The sequence below is a fragment of the Phyllobates terribilis genome, unplaced genomic scaffold (assembly GCF_046119375.1).
Source record: "Phyllobates terribilis strain yellow unplaced genomic scaffold, ASM4611937v1 Scaffold_40__1_contigs__length_11209783, whole genome shotgun sequence".
In the NCBI taxonomy this organism is placed as follows: domain Eukaryota; kingdom Metazoa; phylum Chordata; class Amphibia; order Anura; family Dendrobatidae; genus Phyllobates; species Phyllobates terribilis.
Genome location: NW_027362800.1, coordinates 9,844,551 through 9,865,341, shown reverse-complemented (window position 1 = coordinate 9,865,341; position 20,791 = coordinate 9,844,551). Strand labels below are relative to the sequence as shown.

Here is a 20,791-nt window from a genome sequence, read left to right as displayed (position 1 = left end):
CGTAGTCGGAAACCAATTCTGGTTATCGCTTCTCGGCCTTTTGGCTAAGATCAAGTGTAGTATCTGTTCTTATCAGTTTAATATCTGATACGTCCCCTATCTGGGGACCATATATTAAATGGATTTTTAGAACAGGGAGATGGAAAAAGAGCTTGCTCTGTCCACTCCACGCATTGACCTGGTATTGCAGTATCTCCAGGACCGGTGCACCCCTTCTTTAATGCAGTTTCTAAAATCAGAAAGAATTGAATTCAATGCTTTTTGTTCATTTTGCTTGTTTGTCGGATTTTGGGATGGACTCTTTGGCTTTGCTTTTCTTCTCCTCATTGGATTTTTCATGTTAAAAGTTGCAGAAGCCAGATGACAAGCTCATTTTGGTTCAACTTCAGCAACTGTGCATTGCATTGCCATGTAATGTAATGTAATGCAATGCTATCTATCTAGCTCTCCCTCTATACTTCCTTTTGGATAAACAGACATATTAGGCAAGCATTTTGGAGCTTTCACCTAAATAACTACAGGTGGTGAGATAAGCTGCACAATATAATTGACCTTTCAGTATATTGTTGCACACACACCATCTATTTAGCAAATGCCCTTGTTATCAACAGCAGCCTTTTAAACTCACCTGAGCTAACAGGTATGTGAGCTGGTTACTCTGCTGCGCTTAAAATTTCTTTTTTGGTTTGCTACAATGCCTTTTCTGAAACGTTGTCTCCCTCTGCTGGAACACTGACTTCTTTCATTTAATGCCTGCAGACTATAAAAGAGAAACCAACCCAAAAAGTTTGGTTGATTAGTCTGTGGCATTCTTTTAAACTGTTGCTTATGGCGGTCTCTGTGAGCTTCTCAGTGACATTCAGCCATCCAGGTATCCCGCCTGCAGTAGACGGAATGTGGCAATGGAACGCTGGCTGCGCGTGTCATAATAGGCTCTGAGCCTTTATATACCTGCGCACAGCAGCAGCCACCTTCAGTCTGCTGCTGGACAGCCAGCAGCAGCAGCAGCAGGAGAGGTAATTAATCAGCAACCCTCCTGCTAAGGGTAGACAGCTGCTCGTTCCACCCCCCCCCCCCCGCCTTAATAGGTTCTCCTCCCTTCCAACGGTGTTGAGGCGGGTGGGAACAGCCGGGGGTTGAGGGTACTGTGCTAAAAGAGGTGGAGTTATGCAGATCTAAAACGCATGGATTGCAGCAGCAGCAAGCCGAAAAGTGCAGGCATGTGAGGGATCTAGAGGTTGACAGCATGTCTTCTTAACGGGAGTCCAGGTGGCCATCTCCACAAATGGACTTTTCAGAATCCTTGGGTGGCACCGTAGTCGGAAACCAATTCTGGTTATCGCTTCTCGGCCTTTTGGCTAAGATCAAGTGTAGTATCTGTTCTTATCAGTTTAATATCTGATACGTCCCCTATCTGAGGACCATATATTAAATGGATTTTTAGAACAGGGAGATGGAAAAAGAGCTTGCTCTGTCCACTCCACGCATTGACCTGGTATTGCAGTATCTCCAGGACCGGTGCACCCCTTCTTTAATGCAGTTTCTAAAATCAGAAAGAATTGAATTCAATGCTTTTTGTTCATTTTGCTTGTTTGTCGGATTTTGGGATGGACTGTTTGGCTTTGCTTTTCTTCTCCTCATTGGATTTTTCATGTTAAAAGTTCCAGAAGCCAGATGACAAGCTCATTTTGGTTCAACTTCAGCAACTGTGCATTGCATTGCCATGTAATGTAATGTAATGCAATGCTATCTATCTAGCTCTCCCTCTATACTTCCTTTTGGATAAACAGACATATTAGGCAAGCATTTTGGAGCTTTCACCTAAATAACTACAGGTGGTGAGATAAGCTGCACAATATAATTGACCTTTCAGTATATTGTTGCACACACACCATCTATTTAGCAAATGCCCTTGTTATCAACAGCAGCCTTTTAAACTCACCTGAGCTAACAGGTATGTGAGCTGGTTACTCTGCTGCGCTTAAAATTTCTTTTTTGGTTTGCTACAATGCCTTTTCTGAAACGTTGTCTCCCTCTGCTGGAACACTGACTTCTTTCATTTAATGCCTGCAGACTATAAAAGAGAAACCAACCCAAAAAGTTTGGTTGATTAGTCTGTGGCATTCTTTTAAACTGTTGCTTATGGCGGTCTCTGTGAGCTTCTCAGTGACATTCAGCCATCCAGGTATCCCGCCTGCAGTAGACGGAATGTGGCAATGGAACGCTGGCTGCACGTGTCATAATAGGCTCTGAGCCTTTATATACCTGCGCACAGCAGCAGCCACCTTCAGTCTGCTGCTGGACAGCCAGCAGCAGCAGCAGCAGGAGAGGTAATTAATCAGCAACCCTCCTGCTAAGGGTAGACAGCTGCTCGTTCCACCCCCCCCCCCCCGCGTTAATTGGTTCTCCTCCCTTCCAACGGTGTTGAGGCGGGTGGGAACAGCCGGCGGTTGAGGGTACTGTGCTAAAAGAGGTGGAGTTATGCAGATCTAAAACGCGTGGATTGCAGCAGCAGCAAGCCGAAAAGTGCAGGCATGTGAGGGATCTAGAGGTTGACAGCATGTCTTCTTAACGGGAGTCCAGGTGGCCATCTCCACAAATGGACTTTTCAGAATCCTTGGGTGGCACCGTAGTCGGAAACCAATTCTGGTTATCGCTTCTCGGCCTTTTGGCTAAGATCAAGTGTAGTATCTGTTCTTATCAGTTTAATATCTGATACGTCCCCTATCTGAGGACCATATATTAAATGGATTTTTAGAACAGGGAGATGGAAAAAGAGCTTGCTCTGTCCACTCCACGCATTGACCTGGTATTGCAGTATCTCCAGGACCGGTGCACCCCTTCTTTAATGCAGTTTCTAAAATCAGAAAGAATTGAATTCAATGCTTTTTGTTCATTTTGCTTGTTTGTCGGATTTTGGGATGGACTGTTTGGCTTTGCTTTTCTTCTCCTCATTGGATTTTTCATGTTAAAAGTTCCAGAAGCCAGATGACAAGCTCATTTTGGTTCAACTTCAGCAACTGTGCATTGCATTGCCATGTAATGTAATGTAATGCAATGCTATCTATCTAGCTCTCCCTCTATACTTCCTTTTGGATAAACAGACATATTAGGCAAGCATTTTGGAGCTTTCACCTAAATAACTACAGGTGGTGAGATAAGCTGCACAATATAATTGACCTTTCAGTATATTGTTGCACACACACCATCTATTTAGCAAATGCCCTTGTTATCAACAGCAGCCTTTTAAACTCACCTGAGCTAACAGGTATGTGAGCTGGTTACTCTGCTGCGCTTAAAATTTCTTTTTTGGTTTGCTACAATGCCTTTTCTGAAACGTTGTCTCCCTCTGCTGGAACACTGACTTCTTTCATTTAATGCCTGCAGACTATAAAAGAGAAACCAACCCAAAAAGTTTGGTTGATTAGTCTGTGGCATTCTTTTAAACTGTTGCTTATGGCGGTCTCTGTGAGCTTCTCAGTGACATTCAGCCATCCAGGTATCCCGCCTGCAGTAGACGGAATGTGGCAATGGAACGCTGGCTGCACGTGTCATAATAGGCTCTGAGCCTTTATATACCTGCGCACAGCAGCAGCCACCTTCAGTCTGCTGCTGGACAGCCAGCAGCAGCAGCAGCAGGAGAGGTAATTAATCAGCAACCCTCCTGCTAAGGGTAGACAGCTGCTCGTTCCACCCCCCCCCCCCCCGCGTTAATTGGTTCTCCTCCCTTCCAACGGTGTTGAGGCGGGTGGGAACAGCCGGCGGTTGAGGGTACTGTGCTAAAAGAGGTGGAGTTATGCAGATCTAAAACGCGTGGATTGCAGCAGCAGCAAGCCGAAAAGTGCAGGCATGTGAGGGATCTAGAGGTTGACAGCATGTCTTCTTAACGGGAGTCCAGGTGGCCATCTCCACAAATGGACTTTTCAGAATCCTTGGGTGGCACCGTAGTCGGAAACCAATTCTGGTTATCGCTTCTCGGCCTTTTGGCTAAGATCAAGTGTAGTATCTGTTCTTATCAGTTTAATATCTGATACGTCCCCTATCTGGGGACCATATATTAAATGGATTTTTAGAACAGGGAGATGGAAAAAGAGCTTGCTCTGTCCACTCCACGCATTGACCTGGTATTGCAGTATCTCCAGGACCGGTGCACCCCTTCTTTAATGCAGTTTCTAAAATCAGAAAGAATTGAATTCAATGCTTTTTGTTCATTTTGCTTGTTTGTCGGATTTTGGGATGGACTCTTTGGCTTTGCTTTTCTTCTCCTCATTGGATTTTTCATGTTAAAAGTTGCAGAAGCCAGATGACAAGCTCATTTTGGTTCAACTTCAGCAACTGTGCATTGCATTGCCATGTAATGTAATGTAATGCAATGCTATCTATCTAGCTCTCCCTCTATACTTCCTTTTGGATAAACAGACATATTAGGCAAGCATTTTGGAGCTTTCACCTAAATAACTACAGGTGGTGAGATAAGCTGCACAATATAATTGACCTTTCAGTATATTGTTGCACACACACCATCTATTTAGCAAATGCCCTTGTTATCAACAGCAGCCTTTTAAACTCACCTGAGCTAACAGGTATGTGAGCTGGTTACTCTGCTGCGCTTAAAATTTCTTTTTTGGTTTGCTACAATGCCTTTTCTGAAACGTTGTCTCCCTCTGCTGGAACACTGACTTCTTTCATTTAATGCCTGCAGACTATAAAAGAGAAACCAACCCAAAAAGTTTGGTTGATTAGTCTGTGGCATTCTTTTAAACTGTTGCTTATGGTGGTCTCTGTGAGCTTCTCAGTGACATTCAGCCATCCAGGTATCCCGCCTGCAGTAGACGGAATGTGGCAATGGAACGCTGGCTGCGCGTGTCATAATAGGCTCTGAGCCTTTATATACCTGCGCACAGCAGCAGCCACCTTCAGTCTGCTGCTGGACAGCCAGCAGCAGCAGCAGCAGGAGAGGTAATTAATCAGCAACCCTCCTGCTAAGGGTAGACAGCTGCTCGTTCCACCCCCCCCCGCCTTAATTGGTTCTCCTCCCTTCCAACGGTGTTGAGGCGGGTGGGAACAGCCGGGGGTTGAGGGTACTGTGCTAAAAGAGTGGAGTTATGCAGATCTAAAACGCGTGGATTGCAGCAGCAGCAAGCCGAAAAGTGCAGGCATGTGAGGGATCCAGAGGTTCACAGCATGTCTTCTTAACGGGAGTCCAGGTGGCCATCTCCACAAATGGACTTTTCAGAATCCTTGGGTGGCACCGTAGTCGGAAACCAATTCTGGTTATCGCTTCTCGGCCTTTTGGCTAAGATCAAGTGTAGTATCTGTTCTTATCAGTTTAATATCTGATACGTCCCCTATCTGGGGACCATATATTAAATGGATTTTTAGAACAGGGAGATGGAAAAAGAGCTTGCTCTGTCCACTCCACGCATTGACCTGGTATTGCAGTATCTCCAGGACCGGTGCACCCCTTCTTTAATGCAGTTTCTAAAATCAGAAAGAATTGAATTCAATGCTTTTTGTTCATTTTGCTTGTTTGTCGGATTTTGGGATGGACTCTTTGGCTTTGCTTTTCTTCTCCTCATTGGATTTTTCATGTTAAAAGTTGCAGAAGCCAGATGACAAGCTCATTTTGGTTCAACTTCAGCAACTGTGCATTGCATTGCCATGTAATGTAATGTAATGCAATGCTATCTATCTAGCTCTCCCTCTATACTTCCTTTTGGATAAACAGACATATTAGGCAAGCATTTTGGAGCTTTCACCTAAATAACTACAGGTGGTGAGATAAGCTGCACAATATAATTGACCTTTCAGTATATTGTTGCACACACACCATCTATTTAGCAAATGCCCTTGTTATCAACAGCAGCCTTTTAAACTCACCTGAGCTAACAGGTATGTGAGCTGGTTACTCTGCTGCGCTTAAAATTTCTTTTTTGGTTTGCTACAATGCCTTTTCTGAAACGTTGTCTCCCTCTGCTGGAACACTGACTTCTTTCATTTAATGCCTGCAGACTATAAAAGAGAAACCAACCCAAAAAGTTTGGTTGATTAGTCTGTGGCATTCTTTTAAACTGTTGCTTATGGCGGTCTCTGTGAGCTTCTCAGTGACATTCAGCCATCCAGGTATCCCGCCTGCAGTAGACGGAATGTGGCAATGGAACGCTGGCTGCGCGTGTCATAATAGGCTCTGAGCCTTTATATACCTGCGCACAGCAGCAGCCACCTTCAGTCTGCTGCTGGACAGCCAGCAGCAGCAGCAGGAGAGGTAATTAATCAGCAACCCTCCTGCTAAGGGTAGACAGCTGCTCGTTCCACCCCCCCCCCGCCTTAATTGGTTCTCCTCCCTTCCAACGGTGTTGAGGCGGGTGGGAACAGCCAGGGGTTGAGGGTACTGTGCTAAAAGAGGTGGAGTTATGCAGATCTAAAACGCGTGGATTGCAGCAGCAGCAAGCCGAAAAGTGCAGGCATGTGAGGGATCTAGAGGTTGACAGCATGTCTTCTTAACGGGAGTCCAGGTGGCCATCTCCACAAATGGACTTTTCAGAATCCTTGGGTGGCACCGTAGTCGGAAACCAATTCTGGTTATCGCTTCTCGGCCTTTTGGCTAAGATCAAGTGTAGTATCTGTTCTTATCAGTTTAATATCTGATACGTCCCCTATCTGGGGACCATATATTAAATGGATTTTTAGAACAGGGAGATGGAAAAAGAGCTTGCTCTGTCCACTCCACGCATTGACCTGGTATTGCAGTATCTCCAGGACCGGTGCACCCCTTCTTTAATGCAGTTTCTAAAATCAGAAAGAATTGAATTCAATGCTTTTTGTTCATTTTGCTTGTTTGTCGGATTTTGGGATGGACTCTTTGGCTTTGCTTTTCTTCTCCTCATTGGATTTTTCATGTTAAAAGTTGCAGAAGCCAGATGACAAGCTCATTTTGGTTCAACTTCAGCAACTGTGCATTGCATTGCCATATAATGTAATGTAATGCAATGCTATCTATCTAGCTCTCCCTCTATACTTCCTTTTGGATAAACAGACATATTAGGCAAGCATTTTGGAGCTTTCACCTAAATAACTACAGGTGGTGAGATAAGCTGCACAATATAATTGACCTTTCAGTATATTGTTGCACACACACCATCTATTTAGCAAATGCCCTTGTTATCAACAGCAGCCTTTTAAACTCACCTGAGCTAACAGGTATGTGAGCTGGTTACTCTGCTGCGCTTAAAATTTCTTTTTTGGTTTGCTACAATGCCTTTTCTGAAACGTTGTCTCCCTCTGCTGGAACACTGACTTCTTTCATTTAATGCCTGCAGACTATAAAAGAGAAACCAACCCAAAAAGTTTGGTTGATTAGTCTGTGGCATTCTTTTAAACTGTTGCTTATGGCGGTCTCTGTGAGCTTCTCAGTGACATTCAGCCATCCAGGTATCCCGCCTGCAGTAGACGGAATGTGGCAATGGAACGCTGGCTGCGCGTGTCATAATAGGCTCTGAGCCTTTATATACCTGCGCACAGCAGCAGCCACCTTCAGTCTGCTGCTGGACAGCCAGCAGCAGCAGCAGCAGGAGAGGTAATTAATCAGCAACCCTCCTGCTAAGGGTAGACAGCTGCTCGTTCCACCCCCCCCCCGCCTTAATTGGTTCTCCTCCCTTCCAACGGTGTTGAGGCGGGTGGGAACAGCCGGGGGTTGAGGGTACTGTGCTAAAAGAGGTGGAGTTATGCAGATCTAAAACGCATGGATTGCAGCAGCAGCAAGCCGAAAAGTGCAGGCATGTGAGGGATCTAGAGGTTGACAGCATGTCTTCTTAACGGGAGTCCAGGTGGCCATCTCCACAAATGGACTTTTCAGAATCCTTGGGTGGCACCGTAGTCGGAAACCAATTCTGGTTATCGCTTCTCGGCCTTTTGGCTAAGATCAAGTGTAGTATCTGTTCTTATCAGTTTAATATCTGATACGTCCCCTATCTGGGGACCATATATTAAATGGATTTTTAGAACAGGGAGATGGAAAAAGAGCTTGCTCTGTCCACTCCACGCATTGACCTGGTATTGCAGTATCTCCAGGACCGGTGCACCCCTTCTTTAATGCAGTTTCTAAAATCAGAAAGAATTGAATTCAATGCTTTTTGTTCATTTTGCTTGTTTGTCGGATTTTGGGATGGACTCTTTGGCTTTGCTTTTCTTCTCCTCATTGGATTTTTCATGTTAAAAGTTGCAGAAGCCAGATGACAAGCTCATTTTGGTTCAACTTCAGCAACTGTGCATTGCATTGCCATGTAATGTAATGTAATGCAATGCTATCTATCTAGCTCTCCCTCTATACTTCCTTTTGGATAAACAGACATATTAGGCAAGCATTTTGGAGCTTTCACCTAAATAACTACAGGTGGTGAGATAAGCTGCACAATATAATTGACCTTTCAGTATATTGTTGCACACACACCATCTATTTAGCAAATGCCCTTGTTATCAACAGCAGCCTTTTAAACTCACCTGAGCTAACAGGTATGTGAGCTGGTTACTCTGCTGCGCTTAAAATTTCTTTTTTGGTTTGCTACAATGCCTTTTCTGAAACGTTGTCTCCCTCTGCTGGAACACTGACTTCTTTCATTTAATGCCTGCAGACTATAAAAGAGAAACCAACCCAAAAAGTTTGGTTGATTAGTCTGTGGCATTCTTTTAAACTGTTGCTTATGGCGGTCTCTGTGAGCTTCTCAGTGACATTCAGCCATCCAGGTATCCCGCCTGCAGTAGACGGAATGTGGCAATGGAACGCTGGCTGCGTGTGTCATAATAGGCTCTGAGCCTTTATATACCTGCGCACAGCAGCAGCCACCTTCAGTCTGCTGCTGGACAGCCAGCAGCAGCAGCAGCAGGAGAGGTAATTAATCAGCAACCCACCTGCTAAGGGTAGACAGCTGCTCGTTCCACCCCCCCCGCCTTAATTGGTTCTCCTCCCTTCCAACGGTGTTGAGGCGGGTGGGAACAGCCGGGGGTTGAGGGTACTGTGCTAAAAGAGGTGGAGTTATGCAGATCTAAAACGCGTGGATTGCAGCAGCAGCAAGCCGAAAAGTGCAGGCATGTGAGGGATCTAGAGGTTGACAGCATGTCTTCTTAACGGGAGTCCAGGTGGCCATCTCCACAAATGGACTTTTCAGAATCCTTGGGTGGCACCGTAGTCGGAAACCAATTCTGGTTATCGCTTCTCGGCCTTTTGGCTAAGATCAAGTGTAGTATCTGTTCTTATCAGTTTAATATCTGATACGTCCCCTATCTGGGGACCATATATTAAATGGATTTTTAGAACAGGGAGATGGAAAAAGAGCTTGCTCTGTCCACTCCACGCATTGACCTGGTATTGCAGTATCTCCAGGACCGGTGCACCCCTTCTTTAATGCAGTTTCTAAAATCAGAAAGAATTGAATTCAATGCTTTTTGTTCATTTTGCTTGTTTGTCGGATTTTGGGATGGACTCTTTGGCTTTGCTTTTCTTCTCCTCATTGGATTTTTCATGTTAAAAGTTGCAGAAGCCAGATGACAAGCTCATTTTGGTTCAACTTCAGCAACTGTGCATTGCATTGCCATGTAATGTAATGTAATGCAATGCTATCTATCTAGCTCTCCCTCTATACTTCCTTTTGGATAAACAGACATATTAGGCAAGCATTTTGGAGCTTTCACCTAAATAACTACAGGTGGTGAGATAAGCTGCACAATATAATTGACCTTTCAGTATATTGTTGCACACACACCATCTATTTAGCAAATGCCCTTGTTATCAACAGCAGCCTTTTAAACTCACCTGAGCTAACAGGTATGTGAGCTGGTTACTCTGCTGCGCTTAAAATTTCTTTTTTGGTTTGCTACAATGCCTTTTCTGAAACGTTGTCTCCCTCTGCTGGAACACTGACTTCTTTCATTTAATGCCTGCAGACTATAAAAGAGAAACCAACCCAAAAAGTTTGGTTGATTAGTCTGTGGCATTCTTTTAAACTGTTGCTTATGGCGGTCTCTGTGAGCTTCTCAGTGACATTCAGCCATCCAGGTATCCCGCCTGCAGTAGACGGAATGTGGCAATGGAACGCTGGCTGCGCGTGTCATAATAGGCTCTGAGCCTTTATATACCTGCGCACAGCAGCAGCCACCTTCAGTCTGCTGCTGGACAGCCAGCAGCAGCAGCAGCAGGAGAGGTAATTAATCAGCAACCCTCCTGCTAAGGGTAGACAGCTGCTCGTTCCACCCCCCCCCCCCCGCCTTAATTGGTTCTCCTCCCTTCCAACGGTGTTGAGGCGGGTGGGAACAGCCGGGGGTTGAGGGTACTGTGCTAAAAGAGGTGGAGTTATGCAGATCTAAAACGCATGGATTGCAGCAGCAGCAAGCCGAAAAGTGCAGGCATGTGAGGGATCTAGAGGTTGACAGCATGTCTTCTTAACGGGAGTCCAGGTGGCCATCTCCACAAATGGACTTTTCAGAATCCTTGGGTGGCACCGTAGTCGGAAACCAATTCTGGTTATCGCTTCTCGGCCTTTTGGCTAAGATCAAGTGTAGTATCTGTTCTTATCAGTTTAATATCTGATACGTCCCCTATCTGGGGACCATATATTAAATGGATTTTTAGAACAGGGAGATGGAAAAAGAGCTTGCTCTGTCCACTCCACGCATTGACCTGGTATTGCAGTATCTCCAGGACCGGTGCACCCCTTCTTTAATGCAGTTTCTAAAATCAGAAAGAATTGAATTCAATGCTTTTTGTTCATTTTGCTTGTTTGTCGGATTTTGGGATGGACTCTTTGGCTTTGCTTTTCTTCTCCTCATTGGATTTTTCATGTTAAAAGTTGCAGAAGCCAGATGACAAGCTCATTTTGGTTCAACTTCAGCAACTGTGCATTGCATTGCCATGTAATGTAATGTAATGCAATGCTATCTATCTAGCTCTCCCTCTATACTTCCTTTTGGATAAACAGACATATTAGGCAAGCATTTTGGAGCTTTCACCTAAATAACTACAGGTGGTGAGATAAGCTGCACAATATAATTGACCTTTCAGTATATTGTTGCACACACACCATCTATTTAGCAAATGCCCTTGTTATCAACAGCAGCCTTTTAAACTCACCTGAGCTAACAGGTATGTGAGCTGGTTACTCTGCTGCGCTTAAAATTTCTTTTTTGGTTTGCTACAATGCCTTTTCTGAAACGTTGTCTCCCTCTGCTGGAACACTGACTTCTTTCATTTAATGCCTGCAGACTATAAAAGAGAAACCAACCCAAAAAGTTTGGTTGATTAGTCTGTGGCATTCTTTTAAACTGTTGCTTATGGCGGTCTCTGTGAGCTTCTCAGTGACATTCAGCCATCCAGGTATCCCGCCTGCAGTAGACGGAATGTGGCAATGGAACGCTGGCTGCGCGTGTCATAATAGGCTCTGAGCCTTTATATACCTGCGCACAGCAGCAGCCACCTTCAGTCTGCTGCTGGACAGCCAGCAGCAGCAGCAGCAGGAGAGGTAATTAATCAGCAACCCTCCTGCTAAGGGTAGACAGCTGCTCGTTCCACCCCCCCCCCGCCTTAATTGGTTCTCCTCCCTTCCAACGGTGTTGAGGCGGGTGGGAACAGCCGGGGGTTGAGGGTACTGTGCTAAAAGAGTGGAGTTATGCAGATAAAAAACGCGTGGATTGCAGCAGCAGCAAGCCGAAAAGTGCAGGCATGTGAGGGATCCAGAGGTTGACAGCATGTCTTCTTAACGGGAGTCCAGGTGGCCATCTCCACAAATGGACTTTTCAGAATCCTTGGGTGGCACCGTAGTCGGAAACCAATTCTGGTTATCGCTTCTCGGCCTTTTGGCTAAGATCAAGTGTAGTATCTGTTCTTATCAGTTTAATATCTGATACGTCCCCTATCTGGGGACCATATATTAAATGGATTTTTAGAACAGGGAGATGGAAAAAGAGCTTGCTCTGTCCACTCCACGCATTGACCTGGTATTGCAGTATCTCCAGGACCGGTGCACCCCTTCTTTAATGCAGTTTCTAAAATCAGAAAGAATTGAATTCAATGCTTTTTGTTCATTTTGCTTGTTTGTCGGATTTTGGGATGGACTCTTTGGCTTTGCTTTTCTTCTCCTCATTGGATTTTTCATGTTAAAAGTTGCAGAAGCCAGATGACAAGCTCATTTTGGTTCAACTTCAGCAACTGTGCATTGCATTGCCATGTAATGTAATGTAATGCAATGCTATCTATCTAGCTCTCCCTCTATACTTCCTTTTGGATAAACAGACATATTAGGCAAGCATTTTGGAGCTTTCACCTAAATAACTACAGGTGGTGAGATAAGCTGCACAATATAATTGACCTTTCAGTATATTGTTGCACACACACCATCTATTTAGCAAATGCCCTTGTTATCAACAGCAGCCTTTTAAACTCACCTGAGCTAACAGGTATGTGAGCTGGTTACTCTGCTGCGCTTAAAATTTCTTTTTTGGTTTGCTACAATGCCTTTTCTGAAACGTTGTCTCCCTCTGCTGGAACACTGACTTCTTTCATTTAATGCCTGCAGACTATAAAAGAGAAACCAACCCAAAAAGTTTGGTTGATTAGTCTGTGGCATTCTTTTAAACTGTTGCTTATGGCGGTCTCTGTGAGCTTCTCAGTGACATTCAGCCATCCAGGTATCCCGCCTGCAGTAGACGGAATGTGGCAATGGAACGCTGGCTGCGCGTGTCATAATAGGCTCTGAGCCTTTATATACCTGCGCACAGCAGCAGCCACCTTCAGTCTGCTGCTGGACAGCCAGCAGCAGCAGCAGCAGGAGAGGTAATTAATCAGCAACCCTCCTGCTAAGGGTAGACAGCTGCTCGTTCCACCCCCCCCCCCCCCGCCTTAATTGGTTCTCCTCCCTTCCAACGGTGTTGAGGCGGGTGGGAACAGCCGGGGGTTGAGGGTACTGTGCTAAAAGAGGTGGAGTTATGCAGATCTAAAACGCGTGGATTGCAGCAGCAGCAAGCCGAAAAGTGCAGGCATGTGAGGGATCTAGAGGTTGACAGCATGTCTTCTTAACGGGAGTCCAGGTGGCCATCTCCACAAATGGACTTTTCAGAATCCTTGGGTGGCACCGTAGTCGGAAACCAATTCTGGTTATCGCTTCTCGGCCTTTTGGCTAAGATCAAGTGTAGTATCTGTTCTTATCAGTTTAATATCTGATACGTCCCCTATCTGGGGACCATATATTAAATGGATTTTTAGAACAGGGAGATGGAAAAAGAGCTTGCTCTGTCCACTCCACGCATTGACCTGGTATTGCAGTATCTCCAGGACCGGTGCACCCCTTCTTTAATGCAGTTTCTAAAATCAGAAAGAATTGAATTCAATGCTTTTTGTTCATTTTGCTTGTTTGTCGGATTTTGGGATGGACTCTTTGGCTTTGCTTTTCTTCTCCTCATTGGATTTTTCATGTTAAAAGTTGCAGAAGCCAGATGACAAGCTCATTTTGGTTCAACTTCAGCAACTGTGCATTGCATTGCCATGTAATGTAATGTAATGCAATGCTATCTATCTAGCTCTCCCTCTATACTTCCTTTTGGATAAACAGACATATTAGGCAAGCATTTTGGAGCTTTCACCTAAATAACTACAGGTGGTGAGATAAGCTGCACAATATAATTGACCTTTCAGTATATTGTTGCACACACACCATCTATTTAGCAAATGCCCTTGTTATCAACAGCAGCCTTTTAAACTCACCTGAGCTAACAGGTATGTGAGCTGGTTACTCTGCTGCGCTTAAAATTTCTTTTTTGGTTTGCTACAATGCCTTTTCTGAAACGTTGTCTCCCTCTGCTGGAACACTGACTTCTTTCATTTAATGCCTGCAGACTATAAAAGAGAAACCAACCCAAAAAGTTTGGTTGATTAGTCTGTGGCATTCTTTTAAACTGTTGCTTATGGCGGTCTCTGTGAGCTTCTCAGTGACATTCAGCCATCCAGGTATCCCGCCTGCAGTAGACGGAATGTGGCAATGGAACGCTGGCTGCGCATGTCATAATAGGCTCTGAGCCTTTATATACCTGCGCACAGCAGCAGCCACCTTCAGTCTGCTGCTGGACAGCCAGCAGCAGCAGCAGCAGGAGAGGTAATTAATCAGCAACCCTCCTGCTAAGGGTAGACAGCTGCTCTTTCCACCCCCCCCCCGCCTTAATTGGTTCTCCTCCCTTCCAACGGTGTTGAGGCGGGTGGGAACAGCCGGGGGTTGAGGGTACTGTGCTAAAAGAGGTGGAGTTATGCAGATCTAAAACGCGTGGATTGCAGCAGCAGCAAGCCGAAAAGTGCAGGCATGTGAGGGATCTAGAGGTTGACAGCATGTCTTCTTAACGGGAGTCCAGGTGGCCATCTCCACAAATGGACTTTTCAGAATCCTTGGGTGGCACCGTAGTCGGAAACCAATTCTGGTTATCGCTTCTCGGCCTTTTGGCTAAGATCAAGTGTAGTATCTGTTCTTATCAGTTTAATATCTGATACGTCCCCTATCTGGGGACCATATATTAAATGGATTTTTAGAACAGGGAGATGGAAAAAGAGCTTGCTCTGTCCACTCCACGCATTGACCTGGTATTGCAGTATCTCCAGGACCGGTGCACCCCTTCTTTAATGCAGTTTCTAAAATCAGAAAGAATTGAATTCAATGCTTTTTGTTCATTTTGCTTGTTTGTCGGATTTTGGGATGGACTCTTTGGCTTTGCTTTTCTTCTCCTCATTGGATTTTTCATGTTAAAAGTTGCAGAAGCCAGATGACAAGCTCATTTTGGTTCAACTTCAGCAACTGTGCATTGCATTGCCATGTAATGTAATGTAATGCAATGCTATCTATCTAGCTCTCCCTCTATACTTCCTTTTGGATAAACAGACATATTAGGCAAGCATTTTGGAGCTTTCACCTAAATAACTACAGGTGGTGAGATAAGCTGCACAATATAATTGACCTTTCAGTATATTGTTGCACACACACCATCTATTTAGCAAATGCCCTTGTTATCAACAGCAGCCTTTTAAACTCACCTGAGCTAACAGGTATGTGAGCTGGTTACTCTGCTGCGCTTAAAATTTCTTTTTTGGTTTGCTACAATGCCTTTTCTGAAACGTTGTCTCCCTCTGCTGGAACACTGACTTCTTTCATTTAATGCCTGCAGACTATAAAAGAGAAACCAACCCAAAAAGTTTGGTTGATTAGTCTGTGGCATTCTTTTAAACTGTTGCTTATGGCGGTCTCTGTGAGCTTCTCAGTGACATTCAGCCATCCAGGTATCCCGCCTGCAGTAGACGGAATGTGGCAATGGAACGCTGGCTGCGCGTGTCATAATAGGCTCTGAGCCTTTATATACCTGCGCACAGCAGCAGCCACCTTCAGTCTGCTGCTGGACAGCCAGCAGCAGCAGCAGCAGGAGAGGTAATTAATCAGCAACCCTCCTGCTAAGGGTAGACAGCTGCTCGTTCCACCCCCCCCCCCCCGCCTTAATTGGTTCTCCTCCCTTCCAACGGTGTTGAGGCGGGTGGGAACAGCCGGGGGTTGAGGGTACTGTGCTAAAAGAGGTGGAGTTATGCAGATCTAAAACGCGTGGATTGCAGCAGCAGCAAGCCGAAAAGTGCAGGCATGTGAGGGATCTAGAGGTTGACAGCATGTCTTCTTAACGGGAGTCCAGGTGGCCATCTCCACAAATGGACTTTTCAGAATCCTTGGGTGGCACCGTAGTCGGAAACCAATTCTGGTTATCGCTTCTCGGCCTTTTGGCTAAGATCAAGTGTAGTATCTGTTCTTATCAGTTTAATATCTGATACGTCCCCTATCTGGGGACCATATATTAAATGGATTTTTAGAACAGGGAGATGGAAAAAGAGCTTGCTCTGTCCACTCCACGCATTGACCTGGTATTGCAGTATCTCCAGGACCGGTGCACCCCTTCTTTAATGCAGTTTCTAAAATCAGAAAGAATTGAATTCAATGCTTTTTGTTCATTTTGCTTGTTTGTCGGATTTTGGGATGGACTCTTTGGCTTTGCTTTTCTTCTCCTCATTGGATTTTTCATGTTAAAAGTTGCAGAAGCCAGATGACAAGCTCATTTTGGTTCAACTTCAGCAACTGTGCATTGCATTGCCATGTAATGTAATGTAATGCAATGCTATCTATCTAGCTCTCCCTCTATACTTCCTTTTGGATAAACAGACATATTAGGCAAGCATTTTGGAGCTTTCACCTAAATAACTACAGGTGGTGAGATAAGCTGCACAATATAATTGACCTTTCAGTATATTGTTGCACACACACCATCTATTTAGCAAATGCCCTTGTTATCAACAGCAGCCTTTTAAACTCACCTGAGCTAACAGGTATGTGAGCTGGTTACTCTGCTGCGCTTAAAATTTCTTTTTTGGTTTGCTACAATGCCTTTTCTGAAACGTTGTCTCCCTCTGCTGGAACACTGACTTCTTTCATTTAATGCCTGCAGACTATAAAAAAGAAACCAACCCAAAAAGTTTGGTTGATTAGTCTGTGGCATTCTTTTAAACTGTTGCTTATGGCGGTCTCTGTGAGCTTCTCAGTGACATTCAGCCATCCAGGTATCCCGCCTGCAGTAGACGGAATGTGGCAATGGAACGCTGGCTGCGCGTGTCATAATAGGCTCTGAGCCTTTATATACCTGCGCACAGCAGCAGCCACCTTCAGTCTGCTGCTGGACAGCCAGCAGCAGCAGCAGCAGGAGAGGTAATTAATCAGCAACCCTCCTGCTAAGGGTAGACAGCTGCTCGTTCCACCCCCCCCCCCCGCCTTAATTGGTTCTCCTCCCTTCCAACGGTGTTGAGGCGGGTGGGAACAGCCGGGGGTTGAGGGTACTGTGCTAAAAGAGGTGGAGTTATGCAGATCTAAAACGCGTGGATTGCAGCAGCAGCAAGCCGAAAAGTGCAGGCATGTGAGGGATCTAGAGGTTGACAGCATGTCTTCTTAACGGGAGTCCAGGTGGCCATCTCCACAAATGGACTTTTCAGAATCCTTGGGTGGCACCGTAGTCGGAAACCAATTCTGGTTATCGCTTCTCGGCCTTTTGGCTAAGATCAAGTGTAGTATCTGTTCTTATCAGTTTAATATCTGATACGTCCCCTATTTGGGGACCATATATTAAATGGATTTTTAGAACAGGGAGATGGAAAAAGAGCTTGCTCTGTCCACTCCACGCATTGACCTGGTATTGCAGTATCTCCAGGACCGGTGCACCCCTTCTTTAATGCAGTTTCTAAAATCAGAAAGAATTGAATTCAATGCTTTTTGTTCATTTTGCTTGTTTGTCGGATTTTGGGATGGACTCTTTGGCTTTGCTTTTCTTCTCCTCATTGGATTTTTCATGTTAAAAGTTGCAGAAGCCAGATGACAAGCTCATTTTGGTTCAACTTCAGCAACTGTGCATTGCATTGCCATGTAATGTAATGTAATGCAATGCTATCTATCTAGCTCTCCCTCTATACTTCCTTTTGGATAAACAGACATATTAGGCAAGCATTTTGGAGCTTTCACCTAAATAACTACAGGTGGTGAGATAAGCTGCACAATATAATTGACCTTTCAGTATATTGTTGCACACACACCATCTATTTAGCAAATGCCCTTGTTATCAACAGCAGCCTTTTAAACTCACCTGAGCTAACAGGTATGTGAGCTGGTTACTCTGCTGCGCTTAAAATTTCTTTTTTGGTTTGCTACAATGCCTTTTCTGAAACGTTGTCTCCCTCTGCTGGAACACTGACTTCTTTCATTTAATGCCTGCAGACTATAAAAGAGAAACCAACCCAAAAAGTTTGGTTGATTAGTCTGTGGCATTCTTTTAAACTGTTGCTTATGGCGGTCTCTGTGAGCTTCTCAGTGACATTCAGCCATCCAGGTATCCCGCCTGCAGTAGACGGAATGTGGCAATGGAACGCTGGCTGCGCGTGTCATAATAGGCTCTGAGCCTTTATATACCTGCGCACAGCAGCAGCCACCTTCAGTCTGCTGCTGGACAGCCAGCAGCAGCAGCAGGAGAGGTAATTAATCAGCAACCCTCCTGCTAAGGGTAGACAGCTGCTCGTTCCACCCCCCCCCCGCCTTAATTGGTTCTCCTCCCTTCCAACGGTGTTGAGGCGGGTGGGAACAGCCGGGGGTTGAGGGTACTGTGCTAAAAGAGGTGGAGTTATGCAGATCTAAAACGCGTGGATTGCAGCAGCAGCAAGCCGAAAAGTGCAGGCATGTGAGGGATCTAGAGGTTGACAGCATGTCTTCTTAACGGGAGTCCAGGTGGCCATCTCCACAAATGGACTTTTCAGAATCCTTGGGTGGCACCGTAGTCGGAAACCAATTCTGGTTATCGCTTCTCGGCCTTTTGGCTAAGATCAAGTGTAGTATCTGTTCTTATCAGTTTAATATCTGATACGTCCCCTATCTGGGGACCATATATTAAATGGATTTTTAGAACAGGGAGATGGAAAAAGAGCTTGCTCTGTCCACTCCACGCATTGACCTGGTATTGCAGTATCTCCAGGACTGGTGCACCCCTTCTTTAATGCAGTTTCTAAAATCAGAAAGAATTGAATTCAATGCTTTTTGTTCATTTTGCTTGTTTGTCGGATTTTGGGATGGACTCTTTGGCTTTGCTTTTCTTCTCCTCATTGGATTTTTCATGTTAAAAGTTGCAGAAGCCAGATGACAAGCTCATTTTGGTTCAACTTCAGCAACTGTGCATTGCATTGCCATGTAATGTAATGTAATGCAATGCTATCTATCTAGCTCTCCCTCTATACTTCCTTTTGGATAAACAGACATATTAGGCAAGCATTTTGGAGCTTTCACCTAAATAACTACAGGTGGTGAGATAAGCTGCACAATATAATTGACCTTTCAGTATATTGTTGCACACACACCATCTATTTAGCAAATGCCCTTGTTATCAACAGCAGCCTTTTAAACTCACCTGAGCTAACAGGTATGTGAGCTGGTTACTCTGCTGCGCTTAAAATTTCTTTTTTGGTTTGCTACAATGCCTTTTCTGAAACGTTGTCTCCCTCTGCTGGAACACTGACTTCTTTCATTTAATGCCTGCAGACTATAAAAGAGAAACCAACCCAAAAAGTTTGGTTGATTAGTCTGTGGCATTCTTTTAAACTGTTGCTTATGGCGGTCTCTGTGAGCTTCTCAGTGACATTCAGCCATCCAGGTATCCCGCCTGCAGTAGACGGAATGTGGCAATGGAACGCTGGCTGCGCGTGTCATAATAGGCTCTGAGCCTTTATATACCTGCGCACAGCAGCAGCCACCTTCAGTCTGCTGCTGGACAGCCAGCAGCAGCAGCAGCAGGAGAGGTAATTAATCAGCAACCCTCCTGCTAAGGGTAGACAGCTGCTCGTTCCACCCCCCCCCCGCCTTAATTGGTTCTCCTCCCTTCCAACGGTGTTGAGGCGGGTGGGAACAGCCGGGGGATGAGGGTACTGTGCTAAAAGAGGTGGAGTTATGCAGATCTAAAACGCGTGGATTGCAGCAGCAGCAAGCCGAAAAGTGCAGGCATGTGAGGGATCTAGAGGTTGACAGCATGTCTTCTTAACGGGAGTCCAGGTGGCCATCTCCACAAATGGACTTTTCAGAATCCTTGGGTGGCACCGTAGTCGGAAACCAATTCTGGTTATCGCTTCTCGGCCTTTTGGCTAAGATCAAGTGTAGTATCGGGAAGGGCGTTCCAGATATCCCCACCCTCCTGCGATCCTTTTTTGTGTGTGATTGTGTCCGCCGGACTTTGAAAGTCAAGAATGGCTCCGCGGGCAGGTCCATGTCTCGCTTCTTCCTGCTTCCTTTTTGGAGGCGACTCGGCTGGGACAAGTGGGACAGCTCCTTCCCCTACAACTGGACGACGCCATGGTTCTACGGAGACGTCGTTCGATTTGTGGGGGAACATCAACTGGAGGGACTCAAGCCCGACTTGTGGAAGCCCAAAACTATCCACAAGCTCATCAGAGCCAAGGATGACGTGGAGAACATCACAGGACTTCACCAGGACACGCTGGAGACTGTGTGGACAAATGTGTCGTCTGACAGGCTGACCAACGGGCACAAGGACTTGTCGTGGATGGCGATTCAGGGCGGACTGCCCGTCCGGTCATTCATGCATGCCCGGAACCTGTGCAAGACCAGGTACTGCCCAAGGTGCCCCTTCGTGGAGGAAACATCTTTGCACACTTTTTGGGACTGCGGATTTGCACAGCGCCTGTTGACTGCCCTTGAGGACGACCTGAGGAACTCTGTCCCCAGGGCGAGCCTATCGCACCATTCTGTGCTTTACGGACTCTTCCCTGGGGTTCATACCGTCGGAGCCATCCAGGAGGCTTGGCGCCTTATGAACTGCTTCAAGGATGCCGTTTGGGTCGCCAGGAACCGGCTCATCTTGAGGAGGGAGAGGATGTCCATCCAGGACTGCCGCAGGCTGATCCACAGCCTGCTCAGAGACTATTCCATCGTGGACGGTCCGGAGGACGAGGATGAGGACTAAACCCCTCCTCCCCCTCTCCCCTTATGTGTCTTGTCTTTCTTCGGGCCTGTGACTTTCCCCTCCCCATCCCCTTTTTCCCAATCCCCATCCCTTATCACGGTTCGTCGTACTGTATTGATTGACATGCTTTTTCTTTCAGATTGAGTGTTTTGTGTAGCATAGGGGTGTGATGTGTCTAGTTAGTGCGTCGTATCCTCATGCTATGTAAATATGATGTAGAATTCTGTGTGTA

The 20,791-nt window shown here is 45.6% G+C and overlaps 15 non-coding genes and 1 pseudogene across 15 annotated transcripts; all 16 read left to right on the top strand.

Moving 5' to 3' along the window:
* The first annotated feature begins 24 nt into the window (after positions 1-24).
* LOC141190432 (U2 spliceosomal RNA) lies at positions 25-215 on the top strand. The gene has a single exon (XR_012264458.1). It is a non-coding gene; the product is annotated as a U2 spliceosomal RNA (small nuclear RNA).
* Positions 216-1,338: 1,123 nt separating this feature from the next.
* LOC141184998 (U2 spliceosomal RNA) lies at positions 1,339-1,529 on the top strand. The gene has a single exon (XR_012259701.1). It is a non-coding gene; the product is annotated as a U2 spliceosomal RNA (small nuclear RNA).
* Positions 1,530-2,652: 1,123 nt separating this feature from the next.
* On the top strand, positions 2,653-2,843 carry LOC141184997 (U2 spliceosomal RNA). Its single transcript, XR_012259700.1, has one exon. It is a non-coding gene; the product is annotated as a U2 spliceosomal RNA (small nuclear RNA).
* A 1,124-nt stretch (positions 2,844-3,967) lies between these two features.
* On the top strand, positions 3,968-4,158 carry LOC141190430 (U2 spliceosomal RNA). The gene has a single exon (XR_012264456.1). It is a non-coding gene; the product is annotated as a U2 spliceosomal RNA (small nuclear RNA).
* A 1,118-nt stretch (positions 4,159-5,276) lies between these two features.
* Positions 5,277-5,467, top strand: LOC141190429 (U2 spliceosomal RNA). The gene has a single exon (XR_012264455.1). It is a non-coding gene; the product is annotated as a U2 spliceosomal RNA (small nuclear RNA).
* A 1,117-nt stretch (positions 5,468-6,584) lies between these two features.
* LOC141190428 (U2 spliceosomal RNA) lies at positions 6,585-6,775 on the top strand. The gene has a single exon (XR_012264454.1). It is a non-coding gene; the product is annotated as a U2 spliceosomal RNA (small nuclear RNA).
* A 1,120-nt stretch (positions 6,776-7,895) lies between these two features.
* Positions 7,896-8,086, top strand: LOC141190427 (U2 spliceosomal RNA). The gene has a single exon (XR_012264453.1). It is a non-coding gene; the product is annotated as a U2 spliceosomal RNA (small nuclear RNA).
* A 1,118-nt stretch (positions 8,087-9,204) lies between these two features.
* On the top strand, positions 9,205-9,395 carry LOC141190426 (U2 spliceosomal RNA). The gene has a single exon (XR_012264452.1). It is a non-coding gene; the product is annotated as a U2 spliceosomal RNA (small nuclear RNA).
* A 1,123-nt stretch (positions 9,396-10,518) lies between these two features.
* LOC141190425 (U2 spliceosomal RNA) lies at positions 10,519-10,709 on the top strand. The gene has a single exon (XR_012264451.1). It is a non-coding gene; the product is annotated as a U2 spliceosomal RNA (small nuclear RNA).
* A 1,119-nt stretch (positions 10,710-11,828) lies between these two features.
* LOC141190424 (U2 spliceosomal RNA) lies at positions 11,829-12,019 on the top strand. Its single transcript, XR_012264450.1, has one exon. It is a non-coding gene; the product is annotated as a U2 spliceosomal RNA (small nuclear RNA).
* Positions 12,020-13,143: 1,124 nt separating this feature from the next.
* LOC141190423 (U2 spliceosomal RNA) lies at positions 13,144-13,334 on the top strand. Its single transcript, XR_012264449.1, has one exon. It is a non-coding gene; the product is annotated as a U2 spliceosomal RNA (small nuclear RNA).
* A 1,120-nt stretch (positions 13,335-14,454) lies between these two features.
* Positions 14,455-14,645, top strand: LOC141190422 (U2 spliceosomal RNA). Its single transcript, XR_012264448.1, has one exon. It is a non-coding gene; the product is annotated as a U2 spliceosomal RNA (small nuclear RNA).
* Positions 14,646-15,768: 1,123 nt separating this feature from the next.
* LOC141190421 (U2 spliceosomal RNA) lies at positions 15,769-15,959 on the top strand. The gene has a single exon (XR_012264447.1). It is a non-coding gene; the product is annotated as a U2 spliceosomal RNA (small nuclear RNA).
* Positions 15,960-17,081: 1,122 nt separating this feature from the next.
* On the top strand, positions 17,082-17,272 carry LOC141186494 (U2 spliceosomal RNA). Its single transcript, XR_012260767.1, has one exon. It is a non-coding gene; the product is annotated as a U2 spliceosomal RNA (small nuclear RNA).
* Positions 17,273-18,389: 1,117 nt separating this feature from the next.
* On the top strand, positions 18,390-18,580 carry LOC141184257 (U2 spliceosomal RNA). Its single transcript, XR_012259030.1, has one exon. It is a non-coding gene; the product is annotated as a U2 spliceosomal RNA (small nuclear RNA).
* A 1,120-nt stretch (positions 18,581-19,700) lies between these two features.
* On the top strand, positions 19,701-19,771 carry LOC141186310 (U2 spliceosomal RNA; annotated as a pseudogene).
* Positions 19,772-20,791: the final 1,020 nt, after the last annotated feature.